This window comes from Pseudopipra pipra, chromosome 3 (genome assembly GCF_036250125.1).
Source record: "Pseudopipra pipra isolate bDixPip1 chromosome 3, bDixPip1.hap1, whole genome shotgun sequence".
In the NCBI taxonomy this organism is placed as follows: domain Eukaryota; kingdom Metazoa; phylum Chordata; class Aves; order Passeriformes; family Pipridae; genus Pseudopipra; species Pseudopipra pipra.
In genome coordinates this window covers 90,214,335-90,221,071 of record NC_087551.1, presented here as the reverse complement: position 1 = coordinate 90,221,071, position 6,737 = coordinate 90,214,335, and the positions used below count along the sequence as shown (strand labels likewise).

Here is a 6,737-nt window from a genome sequence, read left to right as displayed (position 1 = left end):
CCTCATAAGAGTTGTCCTTGTTCAAAAAGGCCAGATCTTGAAGTACTTACTTGACCATACTGACTTAGTGATTTGAGAGGAAAACAGTGGAAACTGATGCAAGACCCATTCAATGCTGAAGAGCAGATAAAGGGAATGATTGCTCTTCATTCTTACATCCTTTAAGCCAGTCATGCAATTTGGAAGATTTTTTTCTTTTTCAGTACTTGAAGTTACCTGTGCAGCAGAAGATAGCTAACAGTACGAGAGTGCAGAAAGAGCTGGTAGTCACAGGGAATGCTGTGAGTTCCTATGACAACTGAGGACTATCTGGAGGCTGCAGAAGAATCCCATCTTAAATATATGCTACTTTAAATGATCAAAGAGTATATTTTTCTTTTATTCTTGAATTTTCATTCAGAATTAATTGCTTGCTTAGTATTAAGTTGAATACTAATAACATACAGTACCACGACAAAGGCTGTGGTTGCAGCTTTAGAATGCTTTGTGAATAATGTAAAACTTATGTTACACAAAAATAATTAATAAAACTACCATAGGGAAAAAAATTTTACATGTTTATTCATTTATTTTAGCTTCCTTTGCTTTTAACAACCATAGATTGTAAATAGTTCACTGCACAGAGCATGGGTTAGGCTGATAAATTCATGGGTTTGTCATAGGGAAAATATTAAACTTTATGCCTTGTCATAGATTAATAGGAAAACCATATTAATACTATGCAGAAAATTTATATAATTTCAGAGGCATGCTTAGACGAAAAACAGAATAAAGTAAGAGTTTACATGGGAAAAGAGGAGCAATACAATGTTGAGACATCTTGAAACTCCACTATGGTAAAAGAGAACCCCATATTATACTGGGTATATATATGGTAGTACATACATTCTTAAAAGAAAAGGCATTAAATCTTCATATGTTTTCCATATGATTTAACTCCCTAAATACAGAACTGTTTGTTATCCAAGATAATTACCCTAGGTTCTTTGTATATTTAGAGAAATAGACATTTTTTGAAGGTGTTTTTCACTCAGTCTCAAATTTAAAGATGAAATTGTCTTCTGCATTTTTGTGGAATAATCTGCCCCAATAAGGTCAATCTCACATTTTGCGTGGACCTGTGGGTTGAGTGATGATCTGTTCTGGACATATATTTTTTGCACAAGACATTAGAAAGTGTTAAATAAGTCAGTGGTAAAGAACAATAACAAACCACAGGGAATTGTTTTTTTTCTAGATGCAGGAACAAAGAATTAGTCCTTGTTTGTATATAGATACCTTAAAAATTGCAAATGACTCAGAAGACAAAAGAACATCATATTTTCTATTGCAAAGACCTCAATGGAAAAGACCTCAATGTGGCAAAAACTGAATTCCATATGACTGAAAAATATAGCTCAGTATTTCCTAAATTAAGATGCATGTTTTACACATAATTTCTCTGTAAAGACTTCTCATTTTTCTTTTTGGAATTCATAAGCATAGCATAATAGCTTTTTCTTTTTTAGTCACTTTGAAGTAATACATGGTCCAGCATGTATTTTATCTCTATTTCTTTCTACTCTATCTCTGTGATATTTAATATTTTCATCTCTTGCTTTCAACATTGCTGTTCTAGGAGTACTATCACGCTAAGCTTCATCAGTTGAAGTAATAATCATATAATCAGCAATTTTATCTCCTCTGGAAGTATCGTCAAGTGCCTCATAACTCTCTTTCTGCAATATTTCACTGGCATATTTAATCTCAAATGTTAATCTAGAAAACTGATAATATCCTCCTGGAGATTTAGAGGTACCTAAAAAGAGATGTACCTATCTAATTTCACATACCAGGCTCCATCTTTCTTATCTGAAATTGTAACAAGTTGCTCAATTTTTAATTGATGTCACAAATCTTCTGATGTCAATCCTGAGCAGTGGTAATAGGTATGGTGCCATTTAACCTTCTGGTGTTAAACATACTGAGTCTTTCTTTGTTCTTTGCTTTTTACTACTCTAGTCAATGTGCTGAAGCATTCTCTTATAATATCAACTTTCCCTCTTCTTTACTGGCTAAGGTAAAAATTTTGATACTTTCAATCACTTGAAACACCCTTTGTTTCATAACTTGTTGCTCTAGCTTTACTGTTGGTTATAGTAAAACCACTCATGCAACCTAACTGCATTTTAAGTATTCCAAGTGTAGCAGAATTTATATTACTGCAACCACATATATGTAACATATTTATTTCCAACTTCATCACTTCTTTTGATTAAGTGAGCTACAACCTCTGCTGGTAGATGTGAATGAAATATCACTATTTTCCTTACCTTTCAAAAAATTAGCTTTTGTGGTTTCAGAATCTGGCTTCTTTTAGTACAGTAGACTGCTATGCTATTCTCAGTGTTGGCTTCCAGGACAAATTTGTCAGAAGAGTTGTGAAGGATCTGAATTTAGACTTTTTTTTTATTTTTTTCCTTCAGGCCTCCTGGTTGCCCCAGCATGACTGATATGACAACTGAGGACACAGAATAAACTATAACTATGCAAGAGTATAGCGACTCTGTGGAGCTCAATATTGTTAACTATCCGCATTTCACTCTTTATTAAGAATTTACCTTTGCTCTCCCTCACCTCTTTATGTTGCTGTGAGGCTTTTCCAACATCATTGCACACGTTATGAGTCTTCCAATATCAGTAAATTCTGTACTTCTGTTCACAGAGCACAGAAATAAGATTGTTTAGTTAGATGCATTGCTTATATATCACATACTTTCAGATACATCAGATAGATTAGTACCTCTTCATAAATGGGATTAGGTATTATATATTGAGAACAGAAGTAATGTAGGGGAAAGAACACTTTTTGAAAGGATTTTAAACTTTTTATCTCAAAATGAAAATATTACTTGATAACAGCATACAATTCTCCTTTTGGGCCTTAACTAGAAGGAAACAATACTTAAAATCTTAAAATTAAAAAATAATGGCTATTGATGGTAACAGACAACAGGCAACTTAAACAGATTTGGTAATGCAGAAGTTCTTTTCTTCCTACACTGCTTATAAATCATTAAAACATTGCTATGCCCATTTGTTTCCAAACAAGGCTCTCTCCCTCACGATAGTCTTTGGTCAACAAACAGAAATCATGGTCAGTCTGGAACCTTTACAAGCTGGAAGAGATGTACACTGTCTTTTTGGAAAAACTGGGTAACGTTAGTAGATGATCTTCCATAAAAACAAAAAAATAAGGGAAGCCATATTACAGCACCATTCACACATTTGATAATGAAAACAGTGTTTATGACTTTAAGATAATGACAAATACATAAAATGAGTGGCTAAATGCAAAGAAGAAGGTTCATGTAAATAAGTGGTTCTACATAGCTGACAAGAGGAAATAAAACTGAACCAAAAAAAAGACTGACAAAACATTACATGAGCAAAGATGGAACACAGTGCAGAACTCAGGGAATAGATTTTATTTATTCTAGGACTAACTAACAACTCATATCCTGTAGCAGGTTATTTTCATTGTAGCAGGGTTTTCAAGTTCAGGATGATGGAGAACAAGATAAAAGTCCATTGCTGTGATGAAGGAGACATGTAGGTTTAAAAAAAAAGGTAGTATCTTTTGAAAGTGTTCTCAAATTTTCTATAGTTTCCTTCACCCCAGTTCTGCTAAGGAGAGCAACTCTAGATAATCCTTTTATCTCTGGCATGGAGCTCTTCTTGTGTTTATCCTCAAAGAACACAGAAGTTTTGGAAACTATTGATGTCAGCAATCGGCTCTGGTTAGTAATATGGCTCTGGCTGTGCTTTGAAAATGCATGGGAAACCTTGGATCTGCTGAGGCACTAGTAACTTTAGAACACTTTCACCTTTAGCTTTGCTGGTTCTTCTCTTCTGTGGAAAGCTCTGTGGTTTGTCAGTCATTCAAAAGGTCTCTGTAAAACTTTCTGCAAAAGATAGTTGCCAGAGAGTAACTTTCTCTGTTAAAAAAAAAAACCCAAAAAACCACCAAACAAAAAACCAAACAAAAAACAGAGCCAGAATCTGGACCTTTCAGGAAAAGATGTTAAAGATAGTTACACTTTTGTTTTTGAGTGACTGACACTATAGGGATCTGCTGTTATGAGTCTCTGGCATGTAGGGCAAAATGCTAGGAGGGTTCACAATCAAAATATAAATGTAGATAATTCTAGTGGCACTCTACAAAAATGATTTTATTAGTTTATGATTTTATTAGTAAATCATAATTCTGCAATAGTGTTGGGAGTTTTTTTGTTTCAGTTTGGTTTATTATTTTTAAGAGAATGAACTTTCTCCCACATAGCCTGTGATGCATAGGCAAGGGGGGTAATTACCATTCGAGGTGGCAAAGACTGTCAGTGTGCTTTGTATGTTTAACTGAGCAGAAGCTTCTTATTTGGTCACACTGTAACCAAACCTGAGCAACCCAATCGTGTATCTGCTACTTCTTGTTCTTATTCATATGATGCGATACTTTAAGGGAGTCCTTAAATCATCAGGATTTCAATACTTAAAGGGAGCCTATGAGAAAGATGGGGACAAACTTTTTAGCAGGGCCTATTGCAATAGGGTAAGGGTAGACTTAGATCAGATACAAGGAGGAAGTTTTTTACAATAAAGGTGGTGAAACAGTGGAACAGATTTCTCATAGAGGTGGTGGATGCTCCATCCCTGGAAACATTTAAGATCAGATTGGATGGGGCTCTGAGCAACCTGATCTAGTGAAGATGTCCCCGCTGATTGCAGGAGCAGTTGACCAGACCCAAACCATAGAGAGGTTTGTTGCCTCCATGGGGCCTGAGTAAGAGACATCAGTAAGAAACTTCCTAGCCTGGTATATCTTACTGATTATTACCAGCTACTGGTTTTCCAGGTGAGTATTCATGAAGACCCAAAAAGAAGGCTTCAGACAATCAAGAGGGACCTCAGTGCCTGGGGACAACTCATCAAGGGATCTGAAGAACAGGTTATGGTGTATTCTGGAGAGGTTGGAAGACCTATTTAGGTCAGAAGAATTACATCTTCTCAGTGCCATTAGCAGCACAAATATATAAAATAAAGTAGGGGAATACCTTGCTTATAATTAAAATAATGCATATGAATATTATATAAAATAATAAAATTTATAATAAAATAAATTTACATAAAATAATACATAAAATGATGCATATGAATATTATATTCAGTTTTATAATGTTACATATATATGTATATAGTCCCCTCTATAACAGTTTTAACATCTTTCTTCTCCAAATTTTCATTCAAGTAATTTTCCTTTGGATAATTTTCATTGAGGTAATCTTTTAATCCATTCAGCCTTCAGTAACTGATATAGGTTTGTAGCTTGTACATGCCTGTGGAGTTAAGTTGCTGTCTATTTCATGTGTGTCCACAGATGTGGCAAGAAAAAATGAAGCTGTATTTTTAAGTTCTGGGATGGCTTTGTGCGCTGATGATGCAGCCATTCTCTGAATATCCAGACTCCCTTTGGCATGAGTTTTTGGATAGCCAGTGTTTTTGGATTCAACAGGATAAATTCATGCCTCAAAGATTGCTTCCAAATTCCTGTCTAACAGTTTTTGTGCAAGGCAAGATGAAGCAGCTGGTCTTTGCATGGCATGGGTTTGCTAGAATAAATTCACCTCTTTTTTTCAACAACAGCTGACAACAGCATTAATTGATACTGGTTGTTGCACTTTTAGGGGGGGATAGAGGACATGTAAATTCTTCCAATTTCTAAAGGAGATACATGAAGTCTCTGACGCTTGCACAAATTCATGGAAGATCAGTGGCAAAAGGTGGCCTCTTTGTGTAAGATTTTGGTTTTTAATACAGTTCCAAACCTTCCCTTACCAGGAAAAAGATTAACTTTATTGCATTCCAGAGACGTGCAGATCTCTCAGTGCTCTGAATACATCATCAGTTCCATGGAACTGAGAAAATTTAGATACAGTGTCCAACACCTACTTTTACCAACAGGCATATAATACCCATTGTTTCAGTGTAAGAAAACCAATATGTTACTTCATTTTTGTTATTCAAATTGTTTAGCAACTAAGGTTCTTTTTCAAAGTAATGTCTCTTAAAAAAAAAGTAATCAGAAAGCATGAAAAGGTATATGGCAAATGCCATCACAAGCATTTTATGCATCACTTCCTTCTACTAGTGGATAATATCACAGGTTAAGAAAGGATATCTTTCCCAAGTGCCTCATATATGATTTTATGGAGCCCATATGGAGGACTGTGACATCCTTTCATTAACTCTTGTTTATTCATGATCCTAAATTCTGTCTCCAATTCGGGAACACTCTTACCTTGAAATATTTCCCAGTAGCAGATAGAATGGTATTTGGTGTAGGTATGGATGAGAATAAAATTTGACATATTGCTGCTTTCCATTCAACTTTGTAATTGCCACTGATGAGATCCTGTGATTACTTGATTTCATGGGAAAGGAGCAAGAAAAATAAGTTTAATGGCCAATATGGGCAAACACACAGAATTTTTAATTAATTCAGTTTGAATACTTTTTGCAAAAGCTAGTCAGTTTCTTATACAAATGTTTGATCTAGATTTTGAAACAACTCGGTGTCTGAGATTTGCAGTTCAATGTTAAAATATGATCATAGTTTCTCCAGAAAATTTCATGGAGTATGCATAATATAAATGATGCAGAATGAATCTATGAAATAGACAGTCAAAATTTCAAGTCTGTTG

General features: G+C 34.8%; 1 long non-coding RNA gene across 1 annotated transcript; it reads left to right on the top strand.

Moving 5' to 3' along the window:
- Positions 1-450: 450 nt before the first annotated feature.
- Positions 451-2,615, top strand: LOC135411984 (uncharacterized). Its single transcript, XR_010429419.1, has 2 exons — positions 451-2,059; positions 2,466-2,615. It is a non-coding gene; the product is annotated as an uncharacterized LOC135411984 (long non-coding RNA).
- The last annotated feature ends 4,122 nt before the right edge of the window (positions 2,616-6,737 follow it).